We start from the raw sequence: 16,755 nt of genomic DNA on the forward strand, positions 1-16,755 counted from the left end.
CAGTAAACCTGACGTGAAGCATCGGAATCTATAACTAGTGTCACAGGAATGGTTCAAAATATAGAGAGTAAGAAGAGTCAGTTTTCTTGTACTTAAGTCGGCATGGTTCCTTTTGTATTTAATTCCGATGCTATTTCTGTGTTTCATCGTCAATTAGAAGGTCAGAGGGATACAGTAAACCTGAAGTGAAGCATCGGAATCTATAACTAGTGTCACAGGAGAGGTTCAAAACATAGACCGTAAGAAGTGTCAGATTTCTTGTACTGAAGTCGGCATTGTGCCTTTTGTATTCAATTCCGATGCAATTTCTGCTTTTCGTCGTCAATAAGAAGGTCCACGGGATACAGTAAACCTGAAGTGAAGCATCGGAATCTAAAACCGGGCTCACAGGAAAGGTTCAAAACATAGACAGTAAGAAGAGCCAGTCTTCTTGTACTTGAGTCGGAATTGTGCCTTTTGTATTTAATTCCGATGCAATTTCTGTGTTTCATCGTCCATAAGAAGGTCAGGGAGATACAGTAAACCTGAAGTGAAGCATCGGCATCTATAACTAGTGTCATAGGAATGGTTCAAACATAGACCATAAGAAGAGTCAGTTTCTTGTACTTAAGTCGGCATTGTTCCTTTTCTATTTAATTCAGAGGCAATTTCTATGTTTCATCGTCAATAAGAAGGTCATAGGGATACAGTAAACCTGAAGTGAAGAATCGGAATCTGTAACTAGTGTCACAGGAATGGTTCAAAACATAGACAGTAAGAAGAGTCAGCTTTCTTGTACTTAAGTCGGCATTGTGCCTTTTCTATTTCATTCCGATGCAATTTCTGTGTTTCATCGTCAATAAGAACGTCAGAGGGATACAGTAAACCTGAAGTGAAGCATCGGAATCTATAACTAGTGTCACAGGAATTGTTCAAAACATAGACAGTAAGAAGTGTGAGTTTTCTTGTACTTAAGTCGGCATTGTGCCTTTTGTATTCAATTCCGATGCAATTTCTGCTTTTCGTCATCAATAAGAAGGTCCACGGGATACAGTAAACCTGAAGTGAAGCATCGGAATCTAAAACCGGTCTCACAGGAAAGGTTCAAAACATAGACAGTAAGAGGAGCCAGCCTTCTTGTACTCGAGTCGGCATTGTGCCTCTTGTATTTAATTCCGATGCAATTTGTGTGTATCATCGTCAATAAGAAAGTCAGAGGGATACAGTAAACCTGAAGTGAAGCATCGGAATCTATAACTAATATCACAGGAATGGTTCAAATCATAGACAGTAAGAAGAGTACGTTTTCTTGTACTTAAGTCCGTATTGTGCATTTTGTGTTTAATTCCGATGCAATTTCTGTGTTTCGTCGTCAATAAGAAGATCCATGGGATACAGTAAACAGGAAGTGAAACAACGGAATCTAAAACCTGTCTCACAGGAAAGGTTCAAAGCATAGACAGTAAGAAGAGCCAGTCTTCATGTACTTGAGTCGGCATTGTGCCTTTTGTATTTAATTCCGATGCAATTTCTGTGTTTCATCGTCCATAAGAAGGTCAGAGGGATACAGTAAACCTGAAGTGAAGCATCGGAATCTATAACTTGTGTTACAGGAATGGTTCAATATATAGACAGTAAGAAGAGTCCGTTTTCTTGTAATTAAGTCGGCATTGTGCCTTTTGAGTTTAATTCCAATGCACTTTCTGTGTTTCATCGTCAATAAGAAGGTCAGAGGGATACAGTAAACCTGAAGTGACGCATCGGAATCTATAACTAGTGTCACAGGATTGGTTCAAAACATAGACAGTAAGAAGAGTCAGTTTTCTTGTACTTAAGTCGGCATTGTGCCTTTTGTATTTGATTACGATGCAATTTCTGTGTTTCATCGTCAATACGAATGTCCAAGGGATACAGTAAACCAGAAGTGAAGCATCGGAATCTAAAACCGGGCTCACAAGAAAGGTTCAAAACATAGACAGTAAGAAGAGCCAGTCTCCTTGTACTTGAGTTGGCATTGTGCCTTTTGTATATAATTCCGATGCAATTTCTGTGTTTCATCGTCAGTAAGAATGTCAGAGGGATACAGTAAACCTGAAGTGATGCATCGGCATCTATATCTAGGGTCACATTAATGGTTCAAAACATAGACAGTAAGATGAGTCAGTTTTCTTGTACTTAAGTCGGCATTGTTCCTTTTCTATTTAATTCCGATGGAATTTCTATGTTTCATCGTCAATATTAAGGTCAGAGGAATACAGTAAACCTGAAGTGAAGAATTCGAATCTATAACTAGTGTCACAGGAATTGTTCAAAACATAGACAGTAGAAGAGTCAGCTTTCTTGTACTTAAGTCGGCATTGTGCCTTTTGTATTTATTTCCGATGCAATTTCTGTGTTTCATCAACAATGAGAAGGTCAGAGGGATACAGTAAACCTGAAGTGAAACATCGGAATCTATAACTAGCGTCACAGGAATGATTCAAAACTTAGACAGTAAGGAGAGTCAGTTTTCTTGTACATAAGTCGGCATTGTGCCTTTTGTATTTAATTCCGATGCAATTTCTGTGTTTCATCGTCAATAAGAAGGTCAGAGGGATACAGTAAACCTGAAGTGAAGCATCGGAATCTATATTTAGTGTCACAGGAATGGTTCAAAACATAGACAGTAAGAAGAGTCAGTTTTCTTGTACTTAAGTTGGCATTGTGCCTTTTCTATTTAATTCCGAGGCAATTTCTGTGTTTCATCGGCAATAAGAACGTCAGAGGGATAGAGTGAACCTGTAGTGAAGCATCGGAATCTATAACTAATGTCACAGGAATGGTTCAAAACATAGACAGTAAGAAGAGTCAGTTTTCTTGTACTTGAGTCGGCATTGTGCGTTTTGTATATAATTCCGATGCAATTTCTGTGTTTCAACGCCAATAAGAATGTCAGAGGGATACAGTTAACCTGAAGTGAAGCATCGGAATCTATAACTAGTGTCACAGGAATGGTTCAAAACATAGACAGTAAGAGGAGTCAGTTTTCTTGTACTCAAGTCGGCATTTTGCATTTGTATTTATTTCTGATGCAATCTCCGTGTTTCATCGTCAATAAGAAGGTAAGAGGGATACAGCAAACCTGAAGTGATGCATCGGAATCTATAACTAGTGTCACAGGAATGGTTCAAAACATAAACAGTAAGAAGAGTCAGTTTTCTTGTACTTAAGTCGGCATTGTGCCTTTTGTATTTAATTCCGATGCAATTTCTGTGTTTCATCGTCAATAAGAAGGTAACAGGGATACAGTAAACCTGATGTAAAGCATCTGAATCTATAACTAGTTGCACAGGAATGGTTCAAACATAGACAGTAAGAAGAGTCAGTTTTCATGTACTTAAGTCGGCATTGTGACTTTTGTATTTAATTCCGATGCAATTTCTGTGTTTCATCGTCAATAAGAATGTGCAAGGTATACAGTAAACCTGAAGTGAAGCATCGGAATCTAAAACCGGGCTCACAGGAAAGGTTCAAAACATAGACAGTAAGGAGAGCCAGTCTTCTTGTACTTCAGTCGGCATTGTGCCTTTTGTATATAATTCCGATGCAATTGCTGTGTTTCATCGTCAATAAGAATGTCAGAGGGATAAAGTATCCTGAAGTGAAGCATTGGAATCAATATTTAGTGTCACAGGAATGGTTCAAAACATAGACAGTAAGAAGAGTCAGTTTTCTTGTACTTAAGTCGGCATTGATGCCTTTTGTATTTAATTCCGAAGCAATTTCTGTGGTTCATCGTCAATAAGAAGGTCAGAGGGATACAGTGAACCTGGAGTAAAGCATCGGAATCTATAACTAGTGTCACATGAATGGTTTAAAACATAGACAGTAAGAAGAGTCAGTTTTCTTGTACTTAAGTCGGCATTGTGCCTTTCGTATTTAATTCCGATGCAAGTTCTGTGTTTCATCGTCAATAAGAAGGTCAGAGGGATACAGTGAACCTGGAGTAAAGCATCGGAATCTATAACTAGTGTCACATGAATGGTTTAAAACATAGACAGTAAGAAGAGTCAGTTTTCTTGTTCTTAAGTCGGTATTGTGCCTTTTGTATTTAATTCCGATGGAATTTCTGTATTTCGTCGTCAATAAGAAGATCCATGGGATACAGTAATCCGGAAGTGAAGCAACGGAATCTAAAACCTGTCTCACAGGAAAGGTTCAAAACATAGACAGTAAGAAGAGCCAGTCCTCTTGTACTTGAGTCGGCATTGTGCATTTTGTATTTAATTCCGATGCAATTTCTGTGTTTCATCGTCCATAAGAAGGTCAGAGGGATACAGTAATCCTGAAGTGAAGCATCGGAATCTATAACTAGTGTCACAGGAATGGTTCAAAGCATAGACGGTAAGAAGAATCCGTTTTCTTGTAATTAAGTCGGCATTGTGCCTTTTGAGTTTAATTACGATGCACTTTCTGCGTATCATCGTCAATAAGAAGGACAGAGGGATACAGTAAACCTGAAGTGAAGCATCGGAGTCTATAACTAGTGTCACAGGAATGGTTCAAAACATAGACTGTAAGAAGAATCAGTTATCTTGTACTTAAGTAGGCATTGTGCCTTTTGTATTTAATTCCGATGCAATTTCTGTGTTTCATCGTCAATAAGAGGGTCACAGGGATACAGTAAACCTGAAGTGAAGCATCTGAATCTATAACTAGTGCCACAGGAATGGTTCAAACATAGACAGTAAGAAGAGTCAGTTTTCTTGTACTTCAGTCGGCTTTATGCGTTTTGTATTTAATTACGATGCAATTTCTGTGTTTCATCGTCAATAAGAATGTCCAAGGGATACAGTAAACCAGAAGTGAAGCATCGGAATCTAAAACCGTTCCCACAAGAAAGGTTCAAAACATAGACGGTAAGAAGAGCCAGTCTTCTTGTACTTAAGTCGGCATTGTGACTTTTGTATATTATTCCGATGCAATTTCTGTGTTTCATCGTCAATAAGAATGTCAGAGGGATACAGTAAACCTGAAGTGAAGCATCGGCATCTATAACTAGGGTCACAGGAATGGTTCAAAACATAGACAGTAGGAAGAGCCAGTCTTCTTGTACTTGAGTCGGCATTGTGCCTTTTGTATATAATTCCGATGCAATTTCTGTGTTTCATCGTCAATAAGAATGTCAGAGGGATACAGTAAACCTGAAGTGATGCATCGGCATCTATAACTAGGGTCACAGGAATGATTCAAAACATAGACAGTAAGAAGAGCCAGTTTTCTTGTACTTAAGTCGGCATTGTTCCTTTTCTATTTAATTCCGATGCAATTTCTATGTTTCATCGTCAATAAGAAGGTCAGAAGGATACAGTAAACCTGAAGTGAAGAATCGGAATCTATAACTAGTGTCACACGAATTGTTCAAAACATAGACAGTAGAAGAGTCAGTTTTCTTGTACTTAAGTCGGCATTGTGCCTCTTGTATTTATTTCCGATGCAATTTCTGTGTTTCATCAACAATAAGAAGTTCAGAGGGATGCAGTAAACCTGAAGTGAAGCATCGGAATCTATAACTAGTGTCACAGGAATGGTTCAAAACTTAGACAGTAAGGAGAGTCAGTTTTCTTGTACTTAAGTCGGCATTGTGCCTTTTGTATTTAATTCCGATGCAGTTTCTGTGTTTCATCGTCAATAAGAAAGTCAGAGGGATACAGTGAACCTGTAGTGAAGCATCGGAATCTATAACTAGTGTCACAGGAATGGTTCAAAACATAGACAGTAAGAAGAGTCAGTTTTCTTGTACGTAAGTCGGCATTGTGCCTATTGTATATAATTCCGATGCAATTTCTGTGTTTCATCGTCAATAAGAATGTCAGAGGGATACAGTAAACCTGAAGTGAAGCATCGGAATCTATAACTAGTGTCACAGGAATGGTTCAAAACATAGACAGTAAGAAGAGTCAGTTTTCTTGTACTTAAGTCGGCATTGTGCCTTTTGTATTTAATTCTGATGCAATATCTGTGACTCATCGTCAATAAGAAGGTCAAAGGGATACAGTAAACCTGAAGTGAAGCATCGGAATCTATAACTAGAGTCACATGAATGGTTCAAATCATAGACAGTAAGAAGAGTCAGTTTTCTTGTACTTAAGTCGGCATTGTGCCGTTTGTATTTAATTCCGATGCAATTTCTGTGTTTCATCGTCACTAAGAATGTCCAAGGGATACAGTAAACCTGAAGTGAAGCATCGGAATCTAAAACCGGGCTCACAGGAAAGGTTGAAAACATAGACAGTAAGAAGAGCCAATCTTCTTGTACTTGAGTCGGCATTGTGCCTTTTGTATATAATTCCGATGCAATTTCTGTGTTTCAACGCCAATAAGAATGTCAGAGGGATACAGTAATCATGAAGTGAAGCATCGGAATCTATAACTAGTGTCACAGGAATGGTTCAAATTATAGACAGTAAGAGGAGTCAGTTTTCTTGTACTCAAGTCGGCATTTTGCATTTGTATTTAATTCTGATGCAATTTCCGTGTTTCATCGTCAATAAGAAGGTCAGAGGGATACAGAAAACCTGAAGTGAAGCATCGGAATCTATAACTAATGTCACAGGAATGGTTCAAAACATAGACAGTAAGAAGAGTCAGTTTTCTTGTACTTAAGTCGGCATTGTGCCTTTTGTATTTAATTCCGATGCAATTTCTGTGTTTCATCGTCAATAAGGTCAGAGGGATACAGTAAACCTGAAGTGAAGCATCGGAATCTATAACTAGTGTCACATGCATGGTTCAAAACATAAACAGTTAGAAGAGTCAGTTTTATTGTACTTATGTCGGCATTGGGCCTTTTGTATTTAATTCCGATGCAATTTCTGTGTATCATCGTCAATAAGAAGGTCACAGGGATACAGTAAACCTGAAGTGAAGCATCTGAATGTATAACTAGTGTCACAGGAATGGTTCAAACATAGACAGTAAGAAGTGTCAGTTTTCTTGTACTTAAGTCGGCATTGTGACTTTCGTATTAAATTCCGATGCAATTTCTGTGTTTCATCGTCAATAAGAATGTGCAAGGAATACAGTAAACCTGAAGTGAAGCATCGGAATCGAAATCCGGGCTCACAGGAAAAGTTCAAAACATAGACAGTAAGAAGAGCCTGTCTTCTTGTACTTTACTCGCATTGTGCCTTTTGTATATAATTCCGATGCAATTTCTGTGTTTCATCGTCAATAAGAATGTCAGAGGGATACAGTATCCTGAAGTGAAGCGTCGGAATCAATATTTAGTGTCACAGGAATGGTTCAAAACATAGACAGTAAGAAGAGTCAGTTTTCTTGTACTTAAGTCGGCATTGATGAGTTTTGTATTTAATTCCGAAGCAATTTCTGTGGTTCATCGTCAATAAGAAGGTCAGAGGGATACAGTAACCCTGGAGTAAAGCATCGGAATCTATAACTAGTGTCACATGAATGGTTTAAAACATAGACAGTAAGAAGAGTCAGTTTTCTTGTACTTAAGTCAGCATTGTGCCTTTTGTATTTAATTCCGATGCAATTTCTGTGTTTCATCGTCAATAAGAAGGTCAGAGGGATACAGTAAACGTGAAGGGAAGCATCGGAATGTATAACTAGTGTCACATGAATGGTTCAAAATATAGACAGTAAGGAGAGTCAATTTTCTTGTACTTAAGTCGGCATTGTGCCTTTTGTATTTAATTACGATGCAATTTCCGTGTTTCATCGTCAATAAGAAGGTCAGAGGGATATAGTTAACCTGAAGTGTAGCATCGGAGTCAATATTTAGTGTTACAGGAATGGTTCAAAACATAGACAGTAAGAAGAGTCAGTTTTCATGTACTTAATTCGGCATTGTGATTTTTCTATTTAATTCCGACGCAATTTCTGTGTTTCATCGTCAATAAGAAGGTCAGTGGGATACAGTAAACCTGAAGTGAAGCATTGGAATCTATAACTAGTGACACAGGAATGGTTCAAAGCATAGACAGTAAGATGAGTCAGTTTTCTTGTACTTAAGTCGGCATTGTGCCTTTTGTATTTATTTCCGTTGTAATTTCTGTGTTTCATCGTCAATAAGAAGGTCAGAGGGATACAGTAAACCTGAAGTGAAGCATCGGAATCTATAACTACTGACACAAGAATAATTCAAAACTTAGACTGTAAGAAGAGTCAGTTTTCCTGTACTTAAGACGGCATTGTGCCTTTTGTATTTAATTCCGATGCAATTTCTGTGTTTCATCGTCAATAAGAAGGTCAGAGGGAACAGTAAACCTGAAGTGAATCATCGGAATCTATAACTAGTGTCACAGGAATGGTTCAAAACATAGACAGTGAGAAGGGTCAGTTTTCCTGTACTTAAGTCGGCATTGTGCCTTTTGTATTTAATTCCGATGCAATTTTTGTTTTTCATCGTCAATATGAAGGTCAGAGGGATACAGTAAACCTGAATTGAAGCATCGGAATCTATAACTAGTGTCACAGGAATGGTTTAAAACATAGACAGTAAGAAGAGCCAGTCTTCCTGTACTTGAGTCGGCATTGTGCCTTATGTATTTAATTTGCCTTATGTATTTAATTCCGATGCAATTTCTGTGTTTCATCGTCAATAAGAAGGTCAGTGGGATACAGTAAACCTGAAGTGAACCATCGGAATCTATAACTAGTGTCACAGGAATGGTTCAAAACATAGACAGTAAGAAGAGTCAGTTTTCTTGTACTTAAGTCGGCATTGTGCCTTTTGTATTTAATTCTGATGCAATATCCGTGGCTCATCGTCAATAAGAAGGTCAGAGGGATACAGTAAACCTGAAGTGAAGCATCGGAATCTATAACTAGTCACATGAATGGTTCAAATCATAGACAGTAAGAAGAGACAGTTTTCTTGTACTTAAGTCGGCATTGTGCCGTTTGTATTTAATTCCGATGCAATTTCTGTGTTTCATCGCCACTAGGAATGTCCAAGGGATACAGTAAACCTGAAGTGAAGCATCGGAATCTAAAACCGGGCTCACAGGAAAGGTTCAAAACATAGACAGTAAGAAGAGCCAATCTTCTTGTACTTGAGTCGGCATTGTGCATTTTGTATATAATTCCGATGCAATTTCTGTGTTTCAACGCCAATAAGAATGTCAGAGGGATACAGTTAACCTGAAGTGAAGCATCGGAAACTATAACTAGTGTCACAGGAATGGCTCAAAACATAGACAGTAAGAGGAGTCAGTTTTCTTGTACTCAAGTCGGCATTTTTCATTTGTATTTATTTCTGATGCAATTTCCGTGTTTCATCGTCAATACGAAGGTCAGAGGGATACAGCAAACCTGAAGTGAGGCACCGGAATCTATAACTAATGTCACAGGAATGTTTCAAATCATAAACAGTAAGAAGAGTCAGTTTTCTTGTACTTAAGTCGGCATTGTGCCTTTTGTATTTAATTCCGATGCAATTTCTGTGTTTCATCGTCAATAAGGTCAGAGGGATACAGTAAACCTGTAGTGAAGCATCGGAATCTATAACTAGTGTCAAAGGAATGGTTCAAAACATAAACAGTAAGAAGAGTCAGTTTTCTTGTACTTATGTCGGCATTGTGCCTTTTGTATTTAATTCCGATGTAATTCCTGTGTTTCATCGTCAATAAGAATGTAACAGGGATACGGTAAACCTGAAGTGAAGCATCTGAATCTATAACTAGTGTCACAGGAATGGTTCAAACATAGACAGTAAGAAGAGTCAGTTTTCATGTATTTAAGTCGGCATTGTGACTTTTGTATTTAATTCCGATGCAATTTCTGTGTTTCATCGTCAATAAGAATGTGCAAGGGATACAGTAAACCTGAAGTGAAGCATCGGAATCTAAAACCGGGCTCACAGGAAAGGTTCAAAACATAGACAGTAAGAAGAGCCAGTCTTCTTGTACGTCAGTCGGCATTGTGCCTTTTGTATATAATTCCGATGCAATATCTGTGTTTCATCGTCAATAAGAATGTAACAGGGATACAGTAAACCTGAAGTGAAGCATCTGAATCTATAACTAGTGTCACAGGAATGGTTCAAACATAGACAGTAAGAAGAGTCAGTTTTCATGTATTTAAGTCGGCATTGTGTATTTTGTATTTAATTCCGATGCAATTTCTGTGTTTCATCGTCAATAAGAAGGTCAGAGGGATACAGTAAACCTGAAGGGAAGCATCGTAATCTATAACTAGTGTCACAGGAATGGTTCAAAACATAGACAGTAAGAAGAGTCAGTTTTCTTGTACTTAAGTCGGCATTGTGCCTTTTGTATTTAATTACGATGCAATGTCTGTGTTTCATCGTCAATAAGAAGGTCAGAGGGATACAGTTAGACTGTAAGAAGAGTCAGTTTTCCTGTACTTAAGACGGCATTGTGTCTTTTGTATTTAATTCCGATGCAATTTCTGTGTTTCATCGTCCATAAGAAGGTCAGAGGGATACAGTAAACCTGAAGTGAAGCATCGGAATCTATATCTAGTGTCACAGGAATGGTTCAAAACATAGACGGTAAGAAGAATCCGTTTTCTTGTAATTAAGTCAGCATTGTGCCTTTTGAGTTTAATTCCGATGCACTTTCTGTGTTTCATCGTCAATAAGAAGGACAGAGGGATACAGTAAACCTGAAGTGAAGCATCGGAATCTATAACTAGTGTCACAGGAATGGTTCAAAACATAGACAGTAAGAAGAGTCAGTTATCTTGTACTTAAGTCGGCATTGTGCCTTTTGTATTTAATTCCGATGCAATTTCTGTGTTTCATCGTCAATAGGAAGGTCACAGGGATACAGTAAACCTGAAGTGAAGCATCTGAATCTATAACTAGTGTCATAGGAATGGTTCAAAAATAGACAGTAAGAAGAGTCAGTTTTCTTGTACTTAAGTCGGCATTGTGCCTTTTGTATTTAATTACGATGCAATTTCTGTGTTTCATCGTCAATAAGAATGTCCAAGGGATACAGTAAACCACAAGTGAAGCATCGGAATCTAAAACCGGTCTCACAAGAAAGGTTCAAAATATAGACAGTAAGAAGAGCCAGTCTTCTTGTACTTGAGTCGGCATTGTGCCTTTTGTATATAATTCCGATGCAATTTCTGTGTTTCATCGTCAATAAGAATGTCAGAGGTATACAGTAAACCTGAAGTGAAGCATCGGAATCTATAACTAGTGTCACAGGAATGGTTCAAAACATAGACAGTAAGAAGAGTCAGTTTTCTTGTACTTAAGTCGGCATTGTGCCTTTTGTATTTAATTCTGATGCAATATCTGTGACTCATCGTCAATAAGACGGTCAAATGGATACAGTAAACCTGAAGTGAAGCATCGGAATCTATAACTAGAGTCACATGGATGGTTCAAATCATAGACAGTAAGAAGAGTCAGTTTTCTTGTACTTAAGTCGGCATTAAGCCGTTTGTATTTAATTCCGATGCAATTTCTGTGTTTCATCGTCACTAAGAATGTCCAAGGGATACAGTAAACCTGAAGTGAAGCATCGGAATCTAAAACGGGGCTCACAGGAAAGGTTGAAAACATAGAGAGTAAGAAGAGCCAATCTTCTTTTACTTGAGTCGGCATTGTGCCTTTTGTATATAATTCCGATGCAATTTCTGTGTTTCAACGCCAACAAGAGTGTCAGAGGGATACAGTTATCACGAAGTGAAGCATCGGAATCTATAACTAGTGTCACAGGAATGGTTCAAAACATAGACAGTAAGAGGAGTCTGTTTTCTTGTACTCAAGTCGGCATTGTGAGTTTTGTATTTAATTCCGATGCAATTTCTGTGTTTCATCGTCAATAAGAATGTGCAAGGAATACAGTAAACCTGAAGTGAAGCATCGGAATGTAAATCTGGTCTCACTGGAAAGGTTCAAAACATAGACAGTAAGAGGAGCCAGTCTTCTTGTACTTCAGTCGCATTGTGCCTTTTATATATAATTCCGATGCAATTTCTGTGTTTCATCGTCAATAAGAATGTCAGAGGGATACAGTATCCTGAAGTGAAGCATCGGAATCAATATTTAGTGTCACAGGAATGGTTCAAAACATTGACAGTAAGAAGAGTCAGTTTTCTTGAACTTAATTCGGCATTGTGCCTTTTCTATTTAATTCCGACGCAATTTCTGTGTTTCATCGTCAATAAGAAGGTCAGAGGGATACAGTAAACCTGTTGTGAAGCATCGGCATCAATAATTAGTGGCACAGGATTGGATCAAACATAGACAGTAAGAAGAATCAGTTTTCTTGTACTTAAGTCGGCATTGATGCCTTTTGTATTTAATTCCGAAGCAATTTCTGTGGTTCATCGTCAATAAGAAGGTCAGAGGGTTACAGTAAACCTGGAGTAAAGCATCGGAATCTATAACTAGTGTCACATGAATGGTTTAAAACATAGACAGCAAGAAGAGTCAGTTTTCTTGTACTTAAGTCGGCATTGTGCCTTTTGTATTTAATTCCGATGCAATTTCTGTGTTTCAACGTCAATAAGAAGGTCAGAGGGATACAGTAAACGTGAAGTGAAGCATCGGAATCTATAACTAGTGTCACATGAATGGTTCAAAATATAGACAGTAAGAAGAGTCAGTTTTCTTGTACTTAAGTCGGCATTGTGGATTTTGTATTTAATTCCGATGCAATTTCTGTGTTTCATCGTCAATATGAAGGTCAGAGGGATACAGTAAACCTGAAGTGAAGCATCGTAATCTATAACTAGTGTCACAGGAATGTTTCAAATCATACACAGTAAGAAGAGTCAGTTTTCTTGTACTTAAGTCTGCATTGTGCCTTTTGTATTTAATTACGATGCAATTTCCGTGTTTCATCGTCAATAAGAAGGTCAGAGGGATACAGTTAACCTGAAGTGTAGCATCGGAGTCAATATTTAGTGTCACAGGAATGGTTTAAAGCATAGACAGTAAGAAGAGTCAGTTTTCATGTACTTAATTCTGCATTGTGCCTTTTCTATTTAATTCCGACGCAATTTCTGTGTTTCATCGTCAATAAGAAGGTCAGTGGGATACAGTAAACCTGAAGTGAAGCATTGGAATCTATAACTAGTGACACAGGAATGGTTCAAAGCATAGACAGTAAGATGAGTCAGTTTTCTTGTAGTTAAGTCGGCATTGTGCCTTTTGTATTTATTTTCGATGCAATTTCTGTGTTTCATCGTCAATAAGAAGGTCAGAGGGATACAGTAAACCTGAAGTGAAGCATCGGAATCTATAACTACTGTCACAAGAATAATTCAAAACTTAGACTGTAAGAAGAGTCAGTTTTCCTGTACTTATGACGGCATTGTGCCTTTTGTATTTAATTCCGATGCAATTTCTGTGTTTCATCGTCAATAAGAAGGTCAGAGGGAACAGTAAACCTGAAGTGAAGCATCGGAATCTAAAACTAGTGTCACAGGAATGGTTTAAAACATAGACAGTAAGAAGAGCCAGTCTTCTTGTACTTAAGTCGGCATTGTGCCTTATGTATTTAATTCCGATGCAATTTCTGTGTTTCATCGTCAATAAGAAGGTCAGATGGATACAGTAAACCTGAAGTGAAGCATCGGAATCTGTAACTAATGTCAGAGGAATGGTTCAAATCATAGACAGTAAGAAGAGTCAGTTTTCTTGTTCTTAAGTCGGTATTATGCCTTTTGTATTTAATTCCGATGGAATTTCTGTATTTCGTCGTCAATAAGAAGATCCATGGGATACAGTAAACCGGAAGTGAAGCAACTGAATCTAAAACCTGTCTCACAGGAAAGGTTCAAAACATAGACAGTAAGAAGAGCCAGTCCCCTTGTACTTGACTCGGCATTGTGCCTTTTGTATTTAATTCCGATGCAATTTCTGTGTTTCATCGTCCATAAGAAGGTCAGAGGGATACAGTAAACCTGAAGTGAAGCATCGGAATCTATAACTAGTGTCACAGGAATGGTTCAAAACATAGACGGTAAGAAGAATCCGTTTTCTTGTAATTAAGTCGGCATTGTGCCTTTTGAGTTTAATTCCGATGCACTTTCTGTGCTTCATCGTCAATAAGAAGGACAGAGGGATACAGTAAACCTGAAGTGAAGCATCGGAATCTATAACTAGTGTCACAGGAATGGTTCAAAACATAGACAGTAAGAAGAGTCAGTTATCTTGTACTTAAGTCGGCATTGTGCCTTTTGTATTTAATTCCCATGCAATTTCTGTATTTCATCGTCAATAAGAAGGTCACAGGGATACAGTAAATCTGAAGTGAAGCATCTGAATCTATAACTAGTGTCACAGGAATGGTTCAAACATCGACAGTAGGAGGAGTCAGTTTTCTTGTACTTAAGTAGGCATTGTGCCTTTTGTATTTAATTCCGATGCAATTTCTGTGTTTCATCGTCAATAACAATGTCCAAGGGATACAGTAAACCTGAAGTGAAGCATCGGAAATTAAAATCGGGCTCACAGGAAAGCTTCAAAACATAGACAGTAAGAAGAGGCAGACTTCCTGTACTTGAGTCGGCATTGTGCCTTTTGTATATAATTCCGATGCAATTTCTGTGTTTCATCGTCAATAAGAAGGTCAGATGGATACAGTAAACCTGAAGTGAAGCATCGGAATCTGTAACTAATGTCAGAGGAATGGTTCAAATCATAGACAGTAAGAAGAGTCAGTTTTCTTGTTCTTAAGTCGGTATTATGCCTTTTGTATTTAATTCCGATGGAATTTCTGTATTTCGTCGTCAATAAGAAGATCCATGGGATACAGTAAACCGGAAGTGAAGCAACTGAATCTAAAACCTGTCTCACAGGAAAGGTTCAAAACATAGACAGTAAGAAGAGCCAGTCCCCTTGTACTTGACTCGGCATTGTGCCTTTTGTATTTAATTCCGATGCAATTTCTGTGTTTCATCGTCCATAAGAAGGTCAGAGGGATACAGTATCCTGAAGTGAAGCATTGGAATCTATAACTAGTGTCACATGAATGGTTCAAAAGATAGACAGTAGGAAGAGTCAGTTTTCTTGTACTTAAGTCGGCATGGTGCATTTTGTATTTAATTCCGATGCAATTTCTGCGTTTCATCGTCAATACGAAGGTCAGAGGGATACAGTAAATCTGAAGTGAAGCATCGGAATCTATAACTAGTGTCACATGAATGGTTCAAAACAGAGACAGTAAGAAAAGACAGTTTTCATGTACTTAAGTCGGCATTTTGCTTCTTGTATTTAATTCCGATGCAATATCTGTGTTCCATCGTCAATAAGAAGGTGAGAGGGATACAGTAAACCTGAAGTGAAGCATCGGAATCTATATTAAGTGTCACAGGAATGGTTCAAAACATAGACAGTAAGAAGAGTCAGTTTTCTTGTACTTAATTCGGCATTGTGCCTTTTCTATTTAACTCCGACGCAATTTCTGCGTTTCAACGTCAATAAGAAGGTCAGAGGGATACAGTAAACCGGTTGTGACGCATCGGCATCTATAACTAGTGTCACAGGAATGGTTCAAAACATAGACAGTAAGAAGAGTCAGTTTTTTTGTACTTAAGTCGGCCTTGTTCCTTTTCTATTTAATTCCGATGCAATTTCTATGTTTCCTCGTCTATAAGAAGGTCAGAGGGATACAGTATCCTGAAGTGAAGCATTGGAATCTATAACTAGTGTCACATGAATGGTTCAAAAGATAGACAGTAGGAAGAGTCAGTTTTCTTGTACTTAAGTCGGCATGGTGCATATAGTATTTAATTCCGATGCAATTTCTGCGTTTCATCGTCAATAAGAAGGTCAGAGGGATACAGTAAATCTGAAGTGAAGCATCGGAATCTATAACTAGTGTCACATGAATGGTTCAAAACAGAGACAGTAAGAAAAGACAGTTTTCATGTACTTAAGTCGGCATTTTGCTTCTTGTATTTAATTCCGATGCAATATCTGTGTTCCATCGTCAATAAGAAGGTGAGAGGGATACAGTAAACCTGAAGTGAAGCATCGGAATCTATATTAAGTGTCACAGGAATGGTTCAAAACATAGGCAGTAAGTAGAGTCAGTTTTCTTGTACTTAAGTCGGCATTGTGCCTTTTCTATTTAATTCCGGTGCAATTTCTGTGTTTCATCATCAATAAGAAGGTCAGAGGGATATAGTGAACCTGAAGTGAAGCATCGGAATCTATAACTAGTGTCACAGGAATGGTTAAAAACAGACAGTAAGAAGAGTCAGTATTCTTGTACTTAAGTCGGCATTGTTCTTTTTCTATTTAATTCCGATGCAATTTCTATGTTTCATCGTCAATAAGAAGGTCAGAGGGATACAGTAAACCTGAAGTGAAGCATCGGAATCTATAACTAGTGTCACAGGAATGGATCAAACATAGACAGTAAGAAGAATCAGTTTTCTTGTACTTAAGTCGGCATTGTGCCTTTTGTATTTAATTCCGAAGCAATTTCTGTGATTCATCGTCAATAAGAAGGTCAGAGGGATACAGTAAACCTGAAGTGAAGTATCGGAATCCATAACTAGTGTCACAGGAATGGTTCAAAACATAGACTGTAAGAAGAGTCAGTTTTCTTGTACTTAAGTCGGCATTGTGCCTTTTCTATTTAATTCCGATGCAATCACTGTGTTTCATCAACAATAAGAAGGGCAGAGGGATACAGTAAACCTGAAGTGAAGCATCGGAATCTATAACTAATGTCAGAGGAATGGTTCAAAACTTAGACTGTAGGAAGCATCAGTTTTCTTGTACTTAAGTCGGCATTGTGCCTTTTGTATCTAATTCCGATGCAATTTCTGTGT

This window comes from Schistocerca serialis, chromosome 4 (genome assembly GCF_023864345.2).
Source record: "Schistocerca serialis cubense isolate TAMUIC-IGC-003099 chromosome 4, iqSchSeri2.2, whole genome shotgun sequence".
Classification (NCBI taxonomy): domain Eukaryota; kingdom Metazoa; phylum Arthropoda; class Insecta; order Orthoptera; family Acrididae; genus Schistocerca; species Schistocerca serialis.